At 46.1% G+C, this 24,963-nt stretch overlaps 1 protein-coding gene across 1 annotated transcript in view; it reads right to left on the bottom strand.

Moving 5' to 3' along the window:
- bma (SCY1-like protein bma) overlaps positions 1-24,963 on the bottom strand; it is a 550,265-nt gene that overhangs the window by 328,182 nt on the left and 197,120 nt on the right. The window contains exon 3 of the mRNA XM_070540208.1: positions 12,067-12,127. The gene's annotated coding sequence lies outside the window, so the exon portion shown is untranslated. The remainder of the gene's footprint in view (positions 1-12,066; positions 12,128-24,963) is intronic.

The raw sequence follows: 24,963 nt of genomic DNA on the forward strand, positions 1-24,963 counted from the left end.
ATTTTTTTCCTTATAGCTTCATTTTTTTTCCTTTCGTTCCTTCTCCCTCTGGTTCTTTCATTACTCTCCTTATCGCTTCGTAATTTTCTTCTTTCTTGATACTTTCCACCTTTCATTTTGTCATTTGTCCTCCCCGCTTGTTTATCTCCATTCTCTTCTTCATTCGTTCCTTCCTTCTTTCATTCGGGCATTAGTATATTCTGCTTCGTAATTTTCTTTTTCTCTCCTTTCTTCCTTAATTTTTTATCCAGTTTTGTGTCGTCAGGTTTTCGTATTTCTTTCATTACCTCTTGCCTGCCCTACTTGCTTCGTCATTTCGTTCCCTTTTCTTGTTCTCTCCTTTTCTTCCTTTATTCCTTTCCATTTTGCGCCATCATTTTGTTCTTTATTTCGTTCTTTAACAACCTCGTTCTCTCATGTGTCTCATTCTTGCTTCATCATTTTCTTCTTCGTTTGGTTCTTCATTTCTTCCTTCATGTTTCTTTGTTTTGTCCTTCATGTTTCATGTCCTTCGTTCTTAAGTCGCTGATTCCTTCTCTCGCTTTCTCATCTGTGTTCTTTTGTGCTTCGTCATTTTTCGCGTCTATGACTTGTTTCTGTACACGATTTTGTCTCTCTCCTCGTGTCCTTCCTTCCTTGCTCCATTTCCTGATTACTCCCTTTCTCTCGTTCTCCAGCGTCAACCGGTTGCTCGACAAACACGATGGCTTAACGGGGCACTGTTCTGTTCCCAAGTGGAGAAGCCGATGGAGGCCGAACTGGGTGACGTCAGCATAATAAAGATCGGGAGCTTTCGGCGAGAAACCATTTCACCACTGCCTGCCCCGCATATCAATCGCGGCCGTAAGTCAATTAACTCTTGCCCAATGATTCTCCACCCCGGCTACCGCCCCCCGCTAGAGGGGCACAGAGACGGTGCTTATGTCCGAACGCAGTTTTCTTTTTTTGTTTATTTTTTATGCTGCTTTTCTAGCGCCAGAAGAAGCTCTACGCAGCACCTAATTGCTAGGCAATAAAAAGGCGTTCGAAGGCCCTGCGAACGTTGAACTCCAACGCTCAACGCGGCCACTCATTCGTATCGCAGTAAAAAAAAAATGATTTCGGAGTCTGTAGCCGAGCAGTTGATAGCGACAGCATCCCCTTTGCATTTCGCAACAAAAGTAAAGGCTGCGGTAACGAATCACGTGGTCGTGTGAAGAAAATCAAGCACTCAAAACGTATACCCGGCGGTCAGAATCTTCAAATTCGCAACAGTCATGCACACCCATTACTGAAATATCGACATCTCCTTCTTAGTCACAGGAGATGCCACGCTCTTAATTCTGAATTAGGTGACGTTGCCGTTAGCCCTCGTCATCAACGGTGACGATAACACTTGCTCTTGTGATATATATATATATATATATATATATATATATATATATATATATATATATATATATATATTGCGCAATGATGAAGAGGGCCAAGGTCCCTTGGCATCGGTGCTGCTGCCTCCCTCACCTCCAGGGACCAGGCGACAGCAGCGAAACTAGGGCTCTCTTCGGCGTTACAGTTGGAAATGATGTTGAATGTTGCACCCCATCTCATCTGATGCCTAGTGCCTCCCGTGTTACTAAAGTACCTGCTTTTCCAAGCATGCGGCTGATCACGGAGGACTAGTAGCTACCATTATTATTTTTATGCCACTTGAAAACACCCATATGGAAAGGACAAGGAGCTAAATAAGGAGGAAGCAGGCTGGAAAATGGCAACGAAGGAGGGCACTAAGCCTGCCTAGTCTTTAGGAAGGCGGGAGTAGGAAAAATAACTAAGGTAAATTAAGTTTCGGGGTTTTACGCGCTAAAACTATGGTCCGATTATCAGACACGCCGTATTGGCGGGTGCAAGGACTCCGGATTCATTTCGACCATCTGGGGTACTTTTACGTGCACCCAATGAACGATGGTACACGGGCGTTTTTGTATTGCGCCCACATCAAAATGAGGAATAGAAAATAAAAATAAGTTGAAGATAGGGAGAAGGGAACTAAAGGGGCCAGTACGAACAGAACGGGTGCACAGGAACAGTAAAGAGAAACGCGCGCATGTGAAACTAATAACAAAATGAATGTAAACGAAAAATTAAATATCTTATCTTTCTTTTATGTTTTAGTATTACCTCCTTAGTTCGGGCGATATTTTTCTTGACCCTTTGGGCATGTGCTACTGGGTGGCACCAATATGTGTGTGCGTGTGCCATTCTTGGCGAACTCTCTAGAATAGGTGTACACCCGTGAGCAAAAGGTATACGGACCAAAGGACCAAAAAAAAAAACTAAACTTCTTTGTAACTAACATACATAAACCTAAATTTTCGAGTGCACTGGAAAGTTCACAATGTCAAGTTTGGACTGCAGTGCTCAATTTCAAGTTGCATTCAGAGGCAGAGGGGACAAAAAGTGGGCTTTATCGGGAAATTCTTGGTCCGTATACTTTTGCTCACTGGTGTACGTGCTACTGCGGCACATGGGGTGCATAATCCTTATATGTATTTAAATGCGTGCTGTACTTATCGTGCACAGACCTCTCCTTACGATACCTCCCCCTCCCCTTCACCCTCCTATGTCATTGATATGATTCCATTCCAAACATCATTCATCGCCTGCGTCATTTGTGACGTAGCTTCGTGGGCGGGGCATGCTACACGTCCGCATAAACCGCCTGTCACATTTCGGCACAGCTTGTCAACTGTGCTGTGCTTAAGCATAAACAATGCACGAGATTAAGGTTATGACCTGTGCGCGGAGCGTAAACATTACTGTTGCATGAGATAGCGTGTTGGACAGGCTGAAAACATAGAGAGCCGCGCGCATCACATTCAGCTCGTTAGCATTTAATTAGCATTTTCACTAAAGCTTCTGTTCGCATAGATTCCAACACGTACATTACATCCGCATAATATTTTTAGCGGTTTTATTTTTTCGTATACCTATGCCTTCGCTGGGCCGTACTACAGAGCCGAGATCGCTCACAGATTTGTCATGCTGCAATGATACAAAGAAAAGAAAGAAGATCGAGAAAAAAAAAGCAAGAACAATAAGAAGTTCGCACTGAGACGTAACCAGTATCACGAATATCTTCGAACCGCTCAGCCACGGGTTTCATTCGTACGAGTACGACCCCTTATTGTCTGCGCGCGATGTTCTCCGTCCTTTATTTCTTTTTTTTATTTCCATTCTTGCACGTAATTTTATTTTCTTACTTGCCTTCTATTTTCTTGCGCCCGCGCAGACTTTATATTTACGGGTCGCCAGAAACGGTTGAACGCCGTTCGGGGACCATCGACGTGGTTTTAGTATTCAGGAATAAGTATGAGGAGAATCGCCATTCTTTCGGAAATATCGAGTCTGAGCGCAGGGAGACCGCGCGAGTGGTAAATTCGCGGAAGAGGAGAGAAACTGCGGAGAAAGCGTTAAAAAAAAAAATGGCGACACTCGGCGCGTTGCTCTGTGAAGCCTGCGCGCCGGTTTCGTAGCAACCAGAGCCGAAAACCGTGTGTCCCCGATTTATTCATAAGGCGAAAGTGCTTCGCGAGACATCATTTTTTTTTTCCGGCGCCATATTCCGCTTGAAGAGGAAGCGAATTGCGAATGATCTCCGAGGTCACTTACTTCTTTCATTATTTCTTTTTTCTTTGCGGGTGAATCACGAGCGTTGAAGTGTTTCACACTTTTGCAACGAAACGATGTCCTCTTCTTTCTTTCTTGTTTTTTTAAGGCATTTATAAATAATCGATCTGAACTACCGCTTTTGCACAACCTTTTGCGGGTAAATAACGAGCGTTGAAGTGTTTTACACTTTTGTGCCGAAACGATGTCCTCGTCTTTCTTTCTTTCTTTCTTTAAAGGCATTTATAAATAATCGACCTGAACTACCGCTTTTGCACAATCCTTCCCAAGTCTTGCTCACAAAATGTGACGTTGTCATGCGCAGAAATATCGGTAAGTTGGGCGTCTGCGCACCCGTCGCGGCAGCTCGGTGGCTACGACGTTTCGTTGCTGATCTCGAGGTCGAGGGTATGTTCTCCGAGGTCGCTTACTTCTTCTATTATTTTTTTTTCTTTGCGGGTAAATCACGAGCGTTGAAGTGTTTCACACTTTTACGCCGAAACGATGTCCTCGTCTTTCTTTCTTTTTTTTAAAGGCATTTATATATAATCAACCTGAACTACCGCTTTTGCACGATCTTTCCCAAGTCTTGCTCACAGACTGTGACGTTGTCGTGCGCAGAAATATCGGTAAGTTGGGCGTCTGCGCACCCGTCGCGGCAGCCTCGTGGCTATGACGTTTCAGTGCTGATCTGGAGGTCGAGGGTTCGATGCCGGCGGCGGCAGCCGCATTTGAATGGTGGTGATGTGCAAAATAAATAAACAAATAAAAACTACCGGGTAGTTGCATTTAGGTGCATTCGAAAGAAACTTGAGGCGGTCAAAACCAATCTGGAATCCTCCCCCCCCCCCCCCGTCCCTATGGCGTGCCTTGTAATCAGATCGTGGTCTGGCACGTAAAGCTCTCGTATCTAACTAATTTTATTTGGTCTAGTTAATACGGATTTGTAGTGGTGTAGAGGCGCCACCGATGATGAACGAAGCGTAATGAAGAAAAGAAGTGTGCAAGCACTTACTGCAAATTCGAAGTTTCTGATAATGATTTCTGAAAAACAAAGTATCAGGTTCATCATCATCATCATCATCATCATCATCATCAGCCTGGTTACGCCCACTGCAGGGCAAAGGCCTCTCCCATACTTCTCCAACAACCCCGGTCATGTACTTATTGTGGCCATGTCGTCCCTGCAAACTTCTTTCAGATTAAATCTGTTATCAGAATAAATCTGTATCAGATTAAACCTGTTAAAAAACCTTGAGTTCAGAGTCGTCACTCATGTTCCTCGTGTCTTTATCTATTTTTTTTGTTTGCTATCTGTGAATTGTAATACATATTTGTAGCGATAACTTTGACGAGGGTGCTTAGTGACTATGGCGTTGGACTGCTGAGCACGAGGTCGCTGCATTTTGATAGAAATGAAATCGAAAACGTCCGTGTACTTAGATTTAGGCTCACGTTAAAGAACCCCGGCTGGTGCGAACTTCCGGATACCCTCAATACCACACGCCTCATAAGCAGAACGTGGTTTTGGCACGCAAAACCTGCTAACCTAATTTTTAATAGTGGGAGTGAGGCTTAGCATCGAGCCATATCGATCGTACTAAACTAAAACGCCACACGCAGACAGTCACAAAAATAAAGAAAATATACCTCATTCTTTCTGCAGGAATGTACAAAAACCATATGATCGCCAGAGCAACCTGCCATCGTGGTCGGGTGAAAGCCACGATGCTCTGGTCCCGTGTCAACGATATGTCCAATTTGGCACACGGCGGTGTTTGCCCAGACAACGCCCTCCGCATGAGCCCCCTCTATAGCGGGCAAAAAAATTAAGGAGAAGAAGAAAAGAGAGGCAAACAGTAGTAGAGAAACTACGCGCTATACTACACTTGTGGATGAAGCCACAACGGGGGATGACCGGAAAGCTCTTCCATTCAGAGAAGCATTTGGCAGGTGTCCAACGGCGTTTTGTCTATTTATGTTCATGTCTGAATTTTCGAACAGACCGAAAGAAAAAGAAGACCAGGAGAAAAACGGAAAGTGCAGGCTACAGACGCCGTTATAGAATGATTGCTGCAAAACCTGTCTTTCCGTCTTTCTTGTCTCTCTTTTACGTTTTTTATAGGTCGTTTTCAGAAATGGATAATGTACGGTTAAAAACTTGCGCTCTCGGAAATGAAGCGGAAAAGAACGCTCATTGGAAGGCGTAGATTATCCCATTTTTTGAGGGTCAAAGGCCAGACATCGGATACGCAATGCTATACAAATTCGTGACTTTCTGACAACTGACATACCGTTATACTTGCGTCTTTAGCATAGTGTTCTGCTCTGGTATAGAAATTCTTGTCCAAAGATGCATTTGGCACCGTTGTGAACGTATCACAGAACTACATACAATACCGGCAACACCTGAAAAAATACATGACAATCTGACATACGCTTGCCTCGTCAGGATTATGAGGAGGCTAGGGACAACAGCGACACATCAACGGCGTGCTACGGGTAAGTGGACGTAACTTCCCTTCAAATATTTAAGCAGCGCTGACTTGCTGAAGCAGTTTGTTTAGTCTTGACGCTGTACGGTGTAATATTTCTAGTCTTGATGAAAAAATAATTGGGTTTAAACTAACACTCGCTGGTTTTCTACGGCGTGTATATGTTAGCTTAGCAAACTAGGTGTGACGCTGTAGCCACAGAAAGGAGGCTGAGTAGCGTAAGTGCAAAGACACTGAGCTTAGGCTGAGAAATGCGTGGCCACGTCGACCACATTAGGAATACCTGTGCCGCTTAGATACCACGGTGGGTAGGATTGTTCGCAGCGTCCTGTGGAATCGCAGCTACTGCTCAAGATAAAGGCTGCGCTGTTATCGCCACTTCCTCGTTGATGCAAAGACGACGCTACATCATTTATGGGTGCCACAATGGATCTAGAGGCTGTCAAGTCCATAGTGTCGAAGCCGGTCGTATAGCCTTCCTAGGAAAAATTTGACGATGCGCTAGTTGGTTGAAAAAAAATATGTCCGCGAAAACACTGGAATGGCCAGGCTCAAGCAAGTGCGAAAACAGACGCAAGCGCAAGCTTCTAACCATTTATATATTCACAAGTTTCTGAAAAAAAAAACCGTTGATAGCTTGCGCTTCGTGTTCTGTGTTTGGGCGCTTACTTTGGTGTGGTTCTCTCTATTGTGTTTGCGCACAAATTTAAGTACATTTCCAGCCGCCCGTTGTGAAATACCAATCCAAAGAAGGTTGGATTAGCTAATGAGCGTGGCCCTACTAGGTCACGCAGCGCAGCGCCTCGCAGGCAGCTCACGCAACACACACGAGCTGGTGGTGCGGCTGGCAATTTTCATGTTCACTACCGTTTGATGGCCTAAATATAGCAGGGCGTGTTTTCTACCTTTTTTTTCTATTACGGTCAGTTCTACTGTACACTCATTTTTCTTCCATTGAGGTGGCACGCTGCCCCGAAATCACGTCAACGTCACAGGGATGAACACCACTTCCAGCCCCTCAAACTATGGGTCACGCACAAGTCCAACATATCGACGCTCATCAGCTCCTGTAAAGGGTGCACCACTGCCTTTATCGTAGTCGTGAGAAAAAGAATACTTTACGTAAAGAAGTGTGCGTTTTTTGTAATCTCGCGTTTTGTGCGGAGAATTGGCCTGTACTTTCGCAGTCAAATAAGTACACCAGGTTTAAGAAACGACACTCTTGTGAGAGCAATTTGCAACTTTGGGCTCGTGAATACATACCTCACTTTCAGTTCAAGCATATTAAAAATTACGTCGTCTTTACACCGAAACCATTTCGTTTATCACAGAGCCATCCCTACTTCAAAAAAGCTACATGGGCTTATAATCCCTATTTTTGTTTGTCTTTGAGTTTCTCTATGCTTTTCTTGATTTCACGTTGTTTGTCGCGAAGTACTTATGCATGCCTGCATCCGTGCTTGTTGCACGTATGTATGTATGTATGTATGTATGTATGTATGTATGTATGTATGTATGTATGTATGTATGTATGTATGTATGTATGTATGTATGTATGTATGTATGTATGTATGTATGTATGTATGTATGTATGTATGTATGTATGTATGTATGTATGTATGTATGCATGTATGTATGTATGTATGTATGTATGTATGCATGTATGCATGCATGTATGTATGTATGTATGTATGTATGTATGTATGTATGTATGTATGTATGTATGTATGTATGTATGTATGTATGTATGTATGTATGTATGTATGTATGTATGTATGTATGTATGTATGTATGTATGTATGTATGTAAAACAGGTTCACGTATCGCCCACATTTATGTGGACCATGCTCAGGGGGTCTGCCTCTCGTCTCTATTAAAGTATCGCAACAAAAGCGACCTCACCAGAATCGCTCATTCCACTAACTAGCCGCTCTTTCTCCCTTCTTATCTCTTGTTTTGCATTCGGTGAACATTTTACATTGCCACAACATTTAATTGCGCCCACCGCGTGACGTGCTCTTTCCTTTCTGCGGCTCCAAAAGCCATAAAGGAAGCGTGCCAGGCCTGATTATATCCGCACAACGACGCACACAAAAGTGCGGGCCCAACGAAATGAAGGTGGAGAGGAGGGGAGGGGAGGGGGGGAGAAGGAGAGCTGTCTCCGACCTCGGCGACGCGCTCGAACGATTCACTTTAGCCTCTTTCATTCTTTTTTTTCCTTTCTTTCACTCACCGGGCGTTGCATTCTCGTCGGGGGAATTGTGTGTGCGCAGATTGTTGCAGCTAAGCAGCAGTGGTAGTTGGATCCCCGAGACGGGGGCAAGGGCAAATGGTGGCGTAGGCTTCGCGGTTAATGCCATTAGCTTAATGAGCGGGTGCCACCGGAAGCTTTGCGCCGTTCCCGCCATGGGTTGTCCCAAAGACCGACTGCTTTGGGCTGCCGTGCTCCGGCGAGCGGTACAGATTAGCGCGAAAAAATGCGCCGGTTCCTGGACCCCTCGGTAAACGCCATCTATGTCACTCTTAACCTCGTTTCCCATAGGTTTCTCTAAGTGGAACACATTCGAAAAGAAATGTGTTCCACTTACTCAACGGAACCTATGCTGAACATGTATATCGTGTGCCCCAGCTATAGTTAGCCAAGCTGTTCAACTAAAAAAAAAAGAGAATATAAAAACATAGTGCTAGATACAGCAATAATTACGATGTTCGATCTTCAGGGGTCTGACGATCCAACACTGTGCACCGTAGGATCGTACCTGCGCCATCTTTTCTAATTTTATTTTTCGTTGATTAACTTGGCTAACGTTAGCTGGGTCCCCCTATATGAGTGAGCGTCGACTTCTCTGTTGTTGTAGCTTCTTACCTCTGCTAGGGCCTTGCCCCCAAGTATTAGAGCATTCCTCCACACAACAATTCACCTTGACTCAAGAATGTAGCTGCCTAAGAATAGATGGCGCTTCGACAGAATTGGTCACTGCGCTTAACTAACACTCCGCGGTGATTCTTGAGAAGCGTAGTGTGATATTCAGTCGAGGGGTAACTTCGAGTCGAGGATCGTTTGAGAACACGGAGGTTAGCTTCACTCCACACCACGCGGTCGTCTTATCGAAGCCACACAGACAGACCAAACTGGCGTAGAGTAACCAAACAAATACCTTCGCATTTAGCACTCTCCAGATGCCCCAAAGTGATTTGTCGAAGTGAGCAAAGCCTATATGGTTTAGGCCAAGCTGCGCTTGGCTATGCGCAGTTTTTGTTTTGTCTATAGTTGGAGTTTGATGATTGTGTGCGGCTGATCTGCGGCTGCGCCTTGCAGTCCAGCGCAGGAATCACAACGAAAGGTAGTGGCTACACGTGAATTTCATCACAATAAGTGTGTTTCGCTTCTACACGATCTCGATGCCTCTTTCCTGCAGCCAACTTGTGCCGATCACGTGAGGGTGGTGGCGATCTTCTGCTTCCGTGAACGGGAGTTCTCAGACTCGTCCGAGACCCCCCAAAACGACACCGATACCTTGAGAAAAGACAATCACCGTTGTTGTTGTTGTTGTTGTTATTGTTGTTGTTGTTGTTGTTGTTATTGTTGTTCTTGTTGTCGTTGTCGTTGTTGTTGTTGTTGTTGTTGTAACATGAAAAGTACCCGTCCACGCCAACTCGACGAAACGCCTAAGGACTATCAGTCTCAAGTTTACGCTGTCTCCGTGTTCCTAGAGAACACCGAACTGCACTGAAATATTCTGGGGCTGACGTCGGCTGAGACCAGGATTCAAGAATTCTGTTTTCCGTGAGGTGACACCTGTCGAGACTGTCGAGGGCGAGGTTCTTGGCGCACAGGAGAGACAGCCTTCAGAATCTTCTCGCTTTGCAAAAGTTCATATTCGTGAGCGCTGGGGGATAACCGACGAGAAAGGACCAGGCACACCGGGAACGCTACTCCGAGCCGCAAACGACGTACGACGGTTATGCATGAGCGCACGTAGGATATTTTATGTACGTGGAGGTGTGCACATGTACGTGTTTGCAAATGTTTGTTCTGTCAAAATAAATACTGCTGCTACTTAAACTACTACTACGCGTTAGACCCTGTGGTAGGCGCAACTTCAGATGGAGGTCTAGGTCACAAATGCGCTGGCTTGTAAAGTCTGCCGAATTCCACTTGACCAATTAAACTAGCGTGCAAGCACCTGGAGGAATTTTGTCTATAGTTGGAGTTTCATCGTTGTGTGCGGCTGTTCTAGGGATGCGCCTCGCAGTCCAGCGCAGACACGACAACGAAAGGTAGTGGCTAGATCTGGAGCTGGAGCCGGAGCTGGGAGCACATGGAGCTTTCCCGCTGCATTCACGCTTTTGACAACCGGTTAGCAATGCAGCCTGAAGTATCATGGGCACATCGAGCCGCTGCATCTGCTCGATCCTTTCTAAGCATTTCCTAGGTATACTTTGTGGCGCAAAATACATTTCTGGAAAAGGGACAGAAGAAAGGGAGACAGATTGGCGCTTCACTGTCTCCCTTTCTTCTGTCCCTTTTCCAGAAATGTATTTTGCGCCACAAAGTATACCTAGGAAATCTAAGCACCAACTTGCCCAAGAAGAAGTCCTTTTGGAACATCTTTCTAAGCATTTCGCTGTGGTAAGAAAATGTCATTTGTGCACACCACCATGGTTCGCAATAACCTGTTCATGGTGTGCGCGATGTAGTGCAGAGGATATAAGCTTTGGACAATTACCCGATACCGACGGGTACGCTGTAAGGGTGCATATCCGACAGGTAGTTCGAAGACCACTCGATCTTCTCGCTTCCTTTCCAATAGTATAGGCCTAGTAACAGTTTTAGCCTTATTCCTGCTGCCATCGAAATGAACAACTGCAGTGCAAGCGTCGACGCTGTTGTGCTTCCGACGTTTATCTCGAGTATGCTTGACAACGTCAGGCATCAAGCAGGCACAAATGCAGTGAGTAGTTGCGAAACAGGAAACATTGCTGCAATTAAAATAAGTCTCAGTGTCTACTTTCGTGTTTGCACCGACGGATAGGTTGCTGCAGTGGTGGTTCTCGCTAAATCCATTGAACTATAATTCAATACTTTTCATTGGCCGGCGACAAACGCAGGGAGAGCTTGCTGACCTGCCTGAGTCACTTTAGCTCGCCAAATAGGAAGCTGCCGACCGTATGTATAAAGGTGTATTATATGAAAACGAAGCACCCGAAGTTGTGGACATCGAATTTTATAATATCTAGCACCTCGTCTGAACTTGAGTATGATAATGAAGAAGTGTTCATAGTACCCTTCCTTTTTGTTTCAATTATCCCCTCATAAGATATGATGTTTGCCAGTAAGGTAGGCACCATTTTTCGAACACACTGTTTTGTTTTCATTCAATCAACACAATATTTACTCAGCAATTTCAGTAAACTGACACCCATTGTTTCTAAAGTCTACACGCGGTTCAAACGAACATCTCGAAGTATGAACAGAGAGGCTTTAGACATATGAGATTCTCAACAAATGTCACATGGGATAAAGAGAGGAAGCTTCACGCTTTCTGGATAGTTGGCTGAGGCTTGGGATGTTGCTATAAATGTAACATGGGGTGAGGGATTGCAACAGGTGAATACAGATTGCCGAATATGTGTAAACACGTTTTGTTTATAAGCTACCGGGACAATGAACAGGTGCAAAAAGAAGTATTTAAAATTCCTATATGTTGTCTAGGTGCTGCCTGTCTCACAAGTGTTTTCTAGCCGTAATTTCCACAACGCAAGGTATTCGATAAGAAACAGAGTATAGCTGCGAAGTGGCGTTAACGTCATGAGCATGCCACTGTCACAGTTTCCGTGGCATTCCTAGCCCGGAGATCTACTAATAATGCCTTCATTTGTTCTTCCTTTTCTTTTTAGAATTTGATCCAAACTAACTCACCAATTTGTGATCACCGCTGTCGGACGACGTGGGCACGGTGACGTCTCTTTCTGCACGCTTTCTGTGAAAAACAGAGAAAGAATAAAAAAAAATCAGTTTGACCGGGCTTGTGCAAGGGCCAGCTGAACAAACTCACGCACATTCAACGGCAACAACGTCTTATAGTTCACGTGAGTGAGGCGAAAAAAAATAAAGCGTGATCTTGAGAAAGGCAGTGGCGAGTATATAGACACACTCTCTCAAAAAACGAAAAAAAAACGCGTCAATTGTCGAAACGGGTGTAGAAAAAAAAATTACGTGGTTAATTGCAAAGGCGCCTCGTCGGCTGTTGAACGATAGCCCCGGCTTCGGCTTCAATTCTTTTTTTTTTCACCACTATCAAAGCACCAGCAGAAGCTCATTGGTGGCAAACAAATTAGATATTCGAAAGCAAAAAATATATTTATTAAAACAGAACAGCAAGAACAAGCAGTTACATTCTCAACGGATACGGCTCTCCACTGAATTTCAAATGTTCTTTGAATGATCCAAAACCGATAAGAAGGGGAGATAAAAAAAATAGTTTCGCTAATTGGCAAAGCAGCCAGCATATTTCAAGTGCAAATAATTCGATTAATTTATATTTTAATGCCGCGGTGCTGGGGAGTTCGTTCGAGACCGAGAAAGATTGCCCGCGCTCACTGTGTTAGGCTGATGGGTTTGATTGTGCGAGCGTAACGAGAGTAAGAAGCGATAAAGTGTCCGGACGCAGAAACAAATTGAAACGCCTGCTCGGAAATGGCAACAGTGCTGCCTTCTTCTTATCAGTGCCTCTCAGTCTCGACTATTCATTTCAGGTAACGAATGCATTACAAGTGAACGCTGGTTTAACCAACCTACGCGCGTTATATAAAGCTACGACGCAAACAGAGGCGAGCATGCCGACTAGTCAAGTGCACCGCGCTCAATGCCTTCGGTTCCTCTGTTCTCTAAATAAGTAAGCAAACGAACTTTAATTAGGCGTTAGTCTATTCCTAATTAGAAACCCAATCTTTGGGCCGAGAAGAGGCATTACGCGGATCGGATTGCCGTGGGATGGGCTAAGGCCGAACAGTCTATTCTTTTTTACTAGTACTCGAGCTTGAAGCAAGAAAGCCAAAAATAACTCGGGAAGCTGTAATACCACGCTGGCACTTCGTTACGGCGAGTGACCTCCTCCTATACATGCAAGCCTCCAATTTTCTGTCGCCTTTCGTTAGGAGTTGCCTTCACAAAGGCATACTCTACATTAATTGGAGTGACTGAGAGTGCAGCATGCGAGGTCTGTAGCACCGAAGAAAACATCGACCACCTGCTGTTCCACTGTCCAAAATATGCCCTAGAGAGACACGAACTTGCCAAAGCTTTCCAAAAACTGGATAATCGGCCACTTTCTGTGCAGGTGCTGCTGGAACACCGCGCCCATCGCCCGTCTGCCCATAAAGCGGTGAAGGCGCTTTTGTGTTTCTTAAGGACGACGGGTTTGTGCGACCACCTGTGACTATTAATGCAATTTCTGTAAAACCACACGCGTCAGCGAACTTGCCGCAATTTCCTTCTTTCCTTCTCTCCTCTCTCTCCCTGTGATCTTTGCTTTCCCCTTTCTCATTCCCCCGGTGTAGGGTAGCCAATCGGACGCTATTCTGGCTAACCTCCCTGCCTTCTTGTTTTCTCTTTCCTCCTCCCTCCTCCAATTTTCTCGGTTCCAGGTTAGGTCTGAAAGAGACGGTTACCGCCACTTCCACACAGCTGTCTAGTTCAAAAGAAAGCATGCAGATTGTTCCGCGTTGGCTTTAGGCGACTAGTATTCGTTTGCCACCAACAAGTTCTCTCGTTGTCTACGAAAAGAGTAACGAATTGTGGCACTTTGCAGTGCGACGAAATGTCATTAGCTTAAATTACGTAATACAGCGTAGACGACACCGGCAAGCGAAGAATCTCCGTGATGACATTTGCTGCATATTACGTCGCGGGGAGTGGGAGGAGATGCTGAATTTCTTTTCTTTTAGCTCTTTCCTTCACCTAATACACGTCGGCTTCATGCCTCAATGCTACCATAAGACGCAACAATAACTGCCCAATGCAAAGAATGTTATTCATCAAATCAGGTCTTCGGGAAAACCGAGTGGAGCAGGAAGGCTGCCCAGGAGGGCTGTTGGTCCTAGGTTCGAACTCCGGAGCAAGACAAGGTTTTCTTCAACAACGAAGCTTTGTCTGCGAGAAACCGAAATGTTTCCGTCGTAGCTTCGTGCTACTGTCGTATTTTTATTCCTTTCTTTTTTTTATTTTTGCATTTCAACAATAAAATAAAGCTTTTTTTACTCGTGGAACTTAATATAGAGTTATCTCATTCCCATGTTTCTGTTTCGCCTTCATATCACTGCGTCAATGGTGCGAGGTAAGGTTTCGTTCCTTTCTTTGTTTTGACGTTCCCCTACGGAATTACGAAATTCAACGCATGAAAAAACAGAATTAGGAAATCTCAACAACAAAAAATCCTAGTGAATATAAACTATACGGACAGGTAAGTGTAGATGCATCTTTATTACAGTACGACAACCGCCTGCCTCACATAGCCCCACAGCGAGAGAAGGACTATAACGTGGGGTAAATTGTCACACATAATGTGACTCGGCTGAAGCCGTATTGCTTTTTACTCTGTGCTGCGCTGGGTCGTGCAAGGTCACGTCTGATTACGCAAGGAAAGGCAACTGCGTTGAATTAGGTTGCGCTGTGGGATGTTGTACAGCGCCGCGCCATCGCGCTTTCCCGTCTACACGCCATTTGCGCGAACCGTCTCTTCAAACATGAAAGATTCAGCTTGCAGAAGCTCCCGAGTTTGGCGTCATCGTCAGCCCCAAGATAACGCCAGATGGCGCTGCAACGGGTGGCTCCGTCTCGCCCGCTGTTTCGTTCTTGCAAAGTGCAACGAGGCCCTCCCGCTAAATGTGCCCGCCTGTCGCTGCGCATCATTTATTCACGTCGCAGTGGTCACTTTAGTTGATTAAGAGTGCGGCTAGCCGCCTCCAGGGAAGCCGGCCATGAAACGACCAACAACGGCTGTTTTCTTCTTTTTTTTTCAACGGACAACAAACAGCACGATCGAAACGGTCTCTGGCCATTTCTGATGTGCCTAAACCGGATAACCGACTCTTTTGTGTGCGCTGTCGTGGCTTCTTTGAAAAATTCCGTTGCCTTTGAAAACCGTGAAGCCGGCCGAGTCGGCAGTCCAGACCACGATCGGAGGTTACGGAAATCGGTCGCCGTACCCTGCTAAACTTGCGTAACGTGACGCATGCGTCATCGCGTATAAAACTCGAGGTGAACGGCCTGTAAGCTGAGGCGTTCCCGTCTTACGCAACGATTGGCGTCAGTAAAGCCGTTAATACTTGGCCTGCCAGTGACATGCGTCCCGAGAAAATCTTTTTTTTTTACGGCATCTTTTCCAGATTGCGTAGGTGAATGAATGAAGAAAGAAAAAAAAGGGACGTTTGATGGTGGAGCGGGAAATTGAGGAAACAAAGAAAGGAAGCAAGATGGGAGGAAAGAATGAACGACGAATGAAAGAAACTAAGAACGGAAGAGGAAAGGAAGCAAAGAAAGAAGGAACGAAGGAATGAAAGGCGAAAGGAGGTACGGAATGAAGCAAAAATGGAATGAAAGAACGAAGGAAACAAAGAAAAATAAGAAAAAGCAAGGAATGTAGGAAGGAGAGAACGTAGCCAGCAAGGAATGAAGAAAAGGTGGAACCACGGATGGACGGATAGAATCTATGAAGGAATGAAAGAAAGAAAAAGGGTAGTCGCAAGGAAGGAAACGAAGGAAAGAAGGAACGAACTCACTAACGTCAATATTTTATTATATAGTATTTAGGAGATGTTGTCGCCTTTAATTGGCGCAGCATCTCCTCTTCACAAAGGGATAAGAAAAGGGTAAACCATAATAAAAATAGTGAAATCATAACAGCACACAAATGTCACACAATAACTGCACGTCAACTCCAAATCATGAAAACACAAAGTCCAGTCACGTAAGTAGACTAATTGAACGAACGTCTTAAGCTATTAGTAGTCGGCCCACTAGAGTTCCGGCCTTAGTGGCCTGACTGGAGGGACTATCAACGAGGATTAGCAAAGCTTAGCCAAATTGCGAAGAAATCCTCCTTACGCGTACTATCAGCGTTCCGCCTCGGCTAAAACACCTCCTTCAATCCTGCCGACAGATCCACGCCTTAAGTCCCGCAGCTCCTAACTAATCTGTTCTGGAACCAGCGGCTTGCATTAACATCAGAATCATCAAACAGCTCCGTAGCACCTGCTTCTTCATCGGATCTGCGCAGGATGACACCGTCGAAACGAGCAGTTACAAGCGCACTGACACGGTTTCGTAATAAAACTAGTACAGAAAGTAGCTGCGGTTACTCTCTAAGTATGCAGCAGCGTACTTAGATTAGGACGTCTATGCAGGTGCACATTGGTGTGTCATGGGCAACATTGCAGATTCTCATTTATCAACGTGGCATTTGATACACACTCTAACGTGCTCGCAGCACCCCTCCAGTATTCGGTTTGATAATTCCAAGGCGGATCATGTCCGCGTATAATGTGACAGAGCAATGCGTGACCTATACTAAGATCGAGCCACTGTCTTTCAGCACAGCAGCCCAATGCTCTAAGCATTTGGCTACAATTACGCGCATACTTCTATCGTGCCAAAGTCACTCACTGAAAAGGCTGCTACGTGCATCACGTGCTAGTTTCACGCACTCTTCTCCCGTGACAGCTATAGCGCTTGCGACTCTGTGCTCGACAGCGTTGGCTTCGGTATCGGCGGAAATTCTTTATTGTTGGGTACTGAACACCTCTAATGTGGGTGAAATCAGCTTGCAATAATATCGCTGTTGAATTCTTCGTTCATTCCCCCCTCGCTACGGAAACCTTGACCCCAAGTCCACTGTCACGTAACTACTGTTGTTTACCACCGAATTCGCCAGATCCACCACCTGGCTCCGAAAGAGCAGACCTGAGAGGGCCGACTTCAGAGAGGAATTAGGTGCACCATAAATGCTACGTCAGGTGTACTTCGGTAAGCTTTATGAGGTTGTGCATAGTTAATAACCTATTACGCTTTCACTGCTGCAGCATGGTTAGGCACACACCACGCCAAACGCCCAGGTTCAGTGAGCGAGAGGGAATAAACGTAGGAGGGTGAAGAGCTCAACCAAAACAGCGTTCAGTTGGATACCCTATACAGTGAAACGATAGAAGGGGAATGCAAAATAAAAATAAACGGCGAAGTTTAGTGAAAAGATGCCCAAGTAGTCACACTCGCTCAAAATTGAGACATAGGCGAGAAAAGGCAAGAAGGTGGGTAAGAAAAAGGAAGAAGAATCCTAAAGTCTACTGCATATTTACGAACAAATATCCAAGAAGAGCTAGCGCACAAGAGCCGACACCGAGGCAAAAAAGGAAAAATACTAGAAAAAAAACTAAATAATTGTCTACCTCGTCCAACTAAAGTTCAACGCCCACACTAATGACCATTACTACGAGGAGGGATGGGAAGAGGTATGAAATAAAATGCAAACGAAACCAACAAATTAAAGGCACCTGTGCACGAAAAGCAGCGATTACATTTTGTGCGTGCGTGCGTGTGTGCGTGTGCGTGTGCCCGTGCGCGTGTGTGTGTGTGTGGGCGTGTGCGTGTGCTTGTGTGTGTGAGAAAGAGCGATTCCACTGTTTCTGTTTGCTTTATTGCGCATAAGTGCTAACTAGGACTGCCACTCTCCAATCTCATCGGCCACTGTTTGCGCTGTGTTCAGCCTGAACACGATGGAAACGAAAACGCCATAGGCAGCCTTTTACCCAGTGCCTTCAATACGCAGTCTTCAACCTTCCAGTATTAGGGAAAAAAGCATCATGTTAATTCGGGGAAGCAGGAAAAAGGAGAGGGCTTAAAACAGTAGTTGGAAAATTTCTCGACCGAAAACAAGTATACTGAAACTTAAGCCTTCGCAGGCAACCAGAAGAGCACGCCCCATCTCCCGGATATAAACAAAACAAAGTACAATGTGTAGAGATGCCTGGAGTGCTTTGTGCCTTCGATCAATTAGTAAGCGTGGACTTAATACAAAAACTGGGAAGCACACCCGCATATTGAACAACCGTAAAACACGGCTCCCGTCGCGCTAAAGAGCTAAGTGTTTCGGGCAAAATTGAGGGTTTGTTCGCGCTGCGGCACGACACAATAATCTAACAACGTGGTGAGCGCCAAAATTCAAAAACATACAGAGAGAGAGAGAGAAAGAGAGAGAGAGAGAGGCGCGGAGGTTGATGAGCACGTGCGGAGGCAGTCCCTTTGTTCGACATTTGGGTCGGCGAGTAATAAAGCAGATCGGCAAATCCGCTTGGCGGGCTTCCCCTCGTACTTTGAAGTAGTGTCCTTGTGAAAAAGAGAGTGAGAAAGAAAATACAAAACGGGGTGGTGGGGGGAGGGGAGGGAGGAGGGCCAAGCACTCACGTAGTTTAAGAGACTCAAGGCCAGGGGAGGGGAAGGCGCTGGAAGATTAACGCATGTTCGGAGGAACACGCGCGATGTCCGTGATGAGGACACCGGAGAAGATGAGAAAGAGACAGAGAGAGAGTGAGAGAGAGAGAGAGTGGTTCAGTACTCGAGAGTGCCAGCCTCGAAGCGGGAACCCGGAGCAATATGGTGGTGAGGCGCGAGAGAATATTTATGAACCGCGGCGTGACGCAGGCGCCGAGACAAAAAGAGATGGTGGCGCAAAGAATGAAGGCGAAACGGAGGAAGTGATGACGGAGAAGACGTCGGCATGGGCGAGCTCCCCGGTGGCACTGCATATTCATGGGGCAGAGACAACAGGGTACGAGGATTGTCACGCCACCCTTCCACCTCGTTACACTGTCCCCCCCTCCCTCCTCCGACTCTCACTCCCACCAGTCGCGAACCGAGTTTCCTCTGCGGCGACGTTGCCACGCACTTAACGCGCACGTGTTCCTTACGAGCATCCGCATCTTTGATGCACCGTTAACCCACTCTGTTCGTTGGTCGCGATATTTTTTTTTCTAATGTTTTCGTCGCTACTTTACTTATTTATCTGTTTGCCCACCATCTGTTATGGCCTAGCGTTAATGTCTATATCGTCAGGCATGCGTGGAGCACGTAATGTCTCTGCCTTAGGTGCCACGGAATGATAATGAGTTGGCAGTGCTGTGGACGGACGGACATAACATCCGGTTCGGTATCTTACAATGACACAGTAGTATTCTGCAGTGCGGCGGCGTTGGTGTAAGCCTGCAGGCAATAGTACGCTACACGTATGAAAGTGCGTTTGGAAGGGCGACAGAGAAAATAATGTTCGTAGAAAACGAAAGGGGAGCTTTTGGCTATGCATACACTAGGAATGGGAGTGTACTTTAATAATAGGCACCATAAGGACGCTTCGATTTTGGATGCAACTCTCGTGCCAAGCATGCTGCGCGCACGTCAGCCTCCCTCCCCCTACCCCCCCCCCCCACCCCACCCCGCCCACGGGCACAGGAAAACATGGAGTGAACGCCGTTAAACCCCGGGAGATGCGTGACAGTTGGTGGCGTGTTCGTCGATTTGGATCTAAAAGACCGCTTCCGCTTCAGTGTTAATCAGTCAACTTGGACGCAGGCGACAAGGTAGGGAAGGAACACTGCGTTATCTCGCACTAGAGCTATAGTTAAAAGCCAGAGAAAGATAGCGAAAGGAAAGACAGAAAGGTTAGCAGGAAGATATATCCGGTGGACTACCCTGTACGGCGGAAATAGACTGGTGGAGAAAACATTACATAAAAATGGAAGAAAGAAGAAACTGTAAAGACAAGTTAAAGCGCATGATATTTCGCAGTGCCAGTGGGTAACACCCAGAGCGACCTAAATTGAAATGCGCTGTCTAGAGACAATGCTACTTAGTGACATAATAAATAAAAACAAAGAAGGGGAAAACAAAACACCTAGAGGAACTCCATGCACATCATCACCATGCTTTTCTTCAAGTGACAATAGAGAGTTTTAGAATATCGTTTGGTGCCTTACGCGCGCTAAACGCTAGCACCTTTGCGGGAGATAACGGTGCAGGTCTCTTCAATTCTTTGCGTTTAGCGTACGGGAATGCGGATGTAACAAGGACGTTCAAAGACTGAAGGCCGTCTGGTGCCTCGTTCCAAACATATCCTAGCCAAGACAATCTAATGTCAACCATTGTGCCGTTTTTATGGCGACGCGTCTCGTTAGACTTACGCCGGAACCGCCGAACGATCTCAGACATCGAAAGAGCTCGTAACCAACGCGTCAGGTTAGTTTAGAGGAAGCGAAAGCCCATTTCGACAGTTACTGGCAATCAACGAGAGCGTAGCCATCACGAGAATTTGTGCTGAAGCGGGAGCGATGTGGGTGCCGCCGTGTTAGAAAACTATTTCTTAGCTTACGTAAACGTTACATGTATGTCAAACTCGCCAAAATAACGTACTGTAACATAGCGTACGTAGTTCACAGAAACCAAATAAACTACGGATCATGCGCAGCAAGGACAGGCCTATTTTTCTAACGTAGTGCGTTTACGTTTGGTTGCAAACGCCATTCTGAAGCACTCTAATGCCATTTGAGGGTCAAGGTATTGAAGAAACGTCCGGCGAGTTACGTCATGACGAAGCACGTCAGAAGCAGACGACCGCATTCGTTGTCACATTCCCAATGAGCAACACTGCTTTCAGTGCGCTGTCGAGACTGAATGCGTTGCGCAGCTGGCCAAAAATGGAACGCGCTGGCTGCACCATGAGCGGAACCACCGAATGCACTCCACTTTGGCGTGTACGCAACGAGATAAAAGATAGTGAGCGTGTCGGAAGAAACGCAAAAAAAGAAAAGCGTAACCAGAGGGCAGTGAAACTCGCTAGGTTGCACCGTCAAGGACGAGCTCGTGAAACAGGTCACGCATACATTGGACAGCGGAAGCACATTGTAACGTTTACCGGATGACTTCAACTCTGCGCTCGCAATCTGCAAGTGATGTTGAAGCAACGCATCAGGTCACTTACAGCTATAAACGGTAGCACTTTTTGGGAGGGTTTTGGTATATGAACTCGTATAACTTTTTCACGGATAACATGTTGCTGAAGTGCTAAAGCGCCAAACAGACGACAGAAGAAGAGACACGGACGAGCGCTTCCGTGCCTCTTCTTGTGTCGTCTGTTTGGCGCTTTAGTACTTCAGTAACATGCACCAACTAGCCCAACAAAAAGTTCTGCTGGGATAACATATTGTTTCGTTTTGCTTGTTAAAGAGGGGGTATTTTTTGACGGGAGTAGTCTGATGTCTGGACCGCGGTTTCGCATACTGTGTGAACGTGCGAATTTTCCTGTGAATAAAACTGCTGAAGCTGGCGCATCGTGGAGATTACGTCTCCTTTCGCTCCATTTATGCTTGGCGCTAAAATCCAAATTGTTTTAAACCTGTCATGGAGCTTCACATACGGGTAACGGTTGGATTTATCCCGTAGCGTAGATTACCTTATTCGTCATTACCTTCCACCCCCCTTTTTCTTTTGGCGGCGGGGGGGGGGGGGCGGTGAGCGTCCACCCACAGAAAGTGAATAAAAGCAGCAAGTTGGTGAAAGTCAGCACCCAAATGCCCACACGTGCGTCCATTAGCGTCACAAAATTAAACATTTACTTCGCCACCCACCACCTGACCTTTCTCAAAAGGAAATGAGCAAAATGTCAGGCTTAGCTTTGCGAGTTCCTTTCTTTCGCTAGGCTATACTCGCATTTCATATATTACTGTCCTTATAGTTAGCGCGTAGTTAGTTTCACCCATTCTCCCTTCTAAAGGGATACTGAACAAAGATATGAAGAAAAAAGATGAGGGACGCATTGAAATTCGACTCGGCAGACGCGGCTGTTCTGATGCGCAGTGGTGTTTTTTTTACATATCTTTTTTTTACGGATGGCTGTATTTCTGGAGGATTGTGAGCGCCCAGTGGCTCTACGCCTACAACGCCGTGATGTCATGCACCCACCACCATGACGTCACGCTTGCACTGGCTTGCAGCAGCAGCGGCAGCAGCAGCAGGCGTTTTGTAACAAGGAGTTACAGTTTCGAAATTATCCGCGTCTAACTTCCAGAACACTGTACAGAAACAGAACGGAACACGGAACGAGCTGGCTTCGCGCAAACAACGGGCAATCGAGAAACACGAAGCACACCGACGTTCTCCGTTTGGTTCGTTCTCGCGAGCTTTGTCTCACAAGGCGCGTCTCAACCGGCTATTCTTATCTCTTCGCGTGCCGAGCTTGACGACGCAAAATCCAAGACAAATTGGCTGTTAAGCGGGTCTATCTTTATCCGCGCGCGTGCGGGCAGAAACGGATTAGGGAAATTTCGAAGAGAGACGTAGAACTTTCCTTTTTTTTGTAACTACGCCACGGCCGCATTTCTGTATAACGAATGTCCCCTAGTTATCAGCAACATTTCCTCGAGTTCGAGAGCTTCCTGAAAAGTAAGGGCGCCCATTTGGAAATTGGTTCCACGTTTGCCAAAGGAAAAGAACTGAATCGAAAACGTGGAAGTTTCTATACATTTAGGCCTAGTACTAACAAGGAGTAAGGCCGGTCCAGCGCCGGAATAAGGGGATAACAGTTTTGAATTCTTCTATTTACGTAGGCGAAGACGAAGCCAGCTTAAGCAACGGAGGCACACGTGCAGCGGCCACTACAGTGCTGATACCCGCTCAGATAATGAAAACAGACCCTTGATTGAGAAAGCGACAACACTCCGGCCCGACGGAAGTTTTCAGCGTTCTGAACGTCAGAGTCTGCGTCAACTGTTCAGCTGTTCGAAAGCGAGAGGCAGGGGGGTGAGGGACAGGGGGCGGTGGGGTAGGGGCTCGCATGGCATGGCGTCTTTTGCCACTAAAGTTGACTTGTTCCGTGTTTTCCATGTTGAATTACTGGGGTTTTACGTGCCAACACCCCGATCCGATCCGATTGCGCCCCCCATCGGAATGCGGCCGGGATACACGCCATGGTGCTTTATCTATCTATCTATCTATCTATCTATCTATCTATCTATCTATCTATCTATCTATCTGTCTATCTATCTATCTGTCTATCTATCTATCTGTCTATCTATCTATCTATCTATCTATCTATCTGTCTATCTATCTATCTATCTATCTATCTATCTATCTATCTATCTATCTATCTATCTATCTATCTATCTATCTATCTATCTATCTATCTATCTATCTATCTATCTATCTATCTATCTATCTATCTGTCTGTCTATCTGTCTGTCTGTCTGTCTGTCTGTCTGTCTGTCTGTCTGTCTGTCTGTCTGTCTGTCTGTCTGTCTGTCTGTCTGTCTGTCTGTCTGTCTGTCTGTCTGTCTGTCTGTCTGTCTGTCTGTCTGTCTGTCTGTCTGTCTGTCTGTCTGTCTGTCTGTCTGTCTGTCTGTCTGTCTGTCTGTCTGTCTGTCTGTCTGTCTGTCTGTCTGTCTGTCTGTCTGTCTGTCTGTCTGTCTGTCTGTCTGTCTGTCTGTCTGTCTGTCTGTCTGTCTGTCTGTCTGTCTGTCTGTCTGTCTGTCTGTCTGTCTGTCTGTCTGTCTGTCTGTCTGTCTGTCTGTCTGTCTGTCTGTCTGTCTGTCTGTCTGTCTGTCTGTCTGTCTGTCTGTCTGTCTGTCTGTCTGTCTGTCTGTCTGTCTGTCTGTCTGTCTGTCTGTCTGTCTGTCTGTCTGTCTGTCTGTCTGTCTGTCTGTCTGTCTGTCTGTCTGTCTGTCTGTCTGTCTGTCTGTCTGTCTGTCTGTCTGTCTGTCTGTCTGTCTGTCTGTCTGTCTGTCTGTCTGTCTGTCTGTCTGTCTGTCTGTCTGTCTGTCTGTCTGTCTGTCTGTCTGTCTGTCTGTCTGTCTGTCTGTCTGTCTGTCTGTCTGTCTGTCTGTCTGTCTGTCTGTCTGTCTGTCTGTCTGTCTGTCTGTCTGTCTGTCTGTCTGTCTGTCTGTCTGTCTGTCTGTCTGTCTGTCTGTCTGTCTGTCTGTCTGTCTGTCTGTCTGTCTGTCTGTCTGTCTGTCTGTCTGTCTGTCTGTCTGTCTGTCTGTCTGTCTGTCTGTCTGTCTGTCTGTCTGTCTGTCTGTCTGTCTGTCTGTCTGTCTGTCTGTCTGTCTGTCTGTCTGTCTGTCTGTCTGTCTGTCTGTCTGTCTGTCTGTCTGTCTGTCTGTCTGTCTGTCTGTCTGTCTGTCTGTCTGTCTGTCTGTCTGTCTGTCTGTCTGTCTGTCTGTCTGTCTGTCTGTCTGTCTGTCTGTCTGTCTGTCTGTCTGTCTGTCTGTCTGTCTGTCTGTCTGTCTGTCTGTCTGTCTGTCTGTCTGTCTGTCTGTCTGTCTGTCTGTCTGTCTGTCTGTCTGTCTGTCTGTCTGTCTGTCTGTCTGTCTGTCTGTCTGTCTGTCTGTCTGTCTGTCTGTCTGTCTGTCTGTCTGTCTGTCTGTCTGTCTGTCTGTCTGTCTGTCTGTCTGTCTGTCTGTCTGTCTGTCTGTCTGTCTGTCTGTCTGTCTGTCTGTCTGTCTGTCTGTCTGTCTGTCTGTCTGTCTGTCTGTCTGTCTGTCTGTCTGTCTGTCTGTCTGTCTGTCTGTCTGTCTGTCTGTCTGTCTGTCTGTCTGTCTGTCTGTCTGTCTGTCTGTCTGTCTGTCTGTCTGTCTGTCTGTCTGTCTGTCTGTCTGTCTGTCTGTCTGTCTGTCTGTCTGTCTGTCTGTCTGTCTGTCTGTCTGTCTGTCTGTCTGTCTGTCTGTCTGTCTGTCTGTCTGTCTGTCTGTCTGTCTGTCTGTCTGTCTGTCTGTCTGTCTGTCT

The sequence above is a fragment of the Dermacentor albipictus genome, chromosome 6 (assembly GCF_038994185.2).
Source record: "Dermacentor albipictus isolate Rhodes 1998 colony chromosome 6, USDA_Dalb.pri_finalv2, whole genome shotgun sequence".
Lineage (NCBI taxonomy): Eukaryota > Metazoa > Arthropoda > Arachnida > Ixodida > Ixodidae > Dermacentor > Dermacentor albipictus.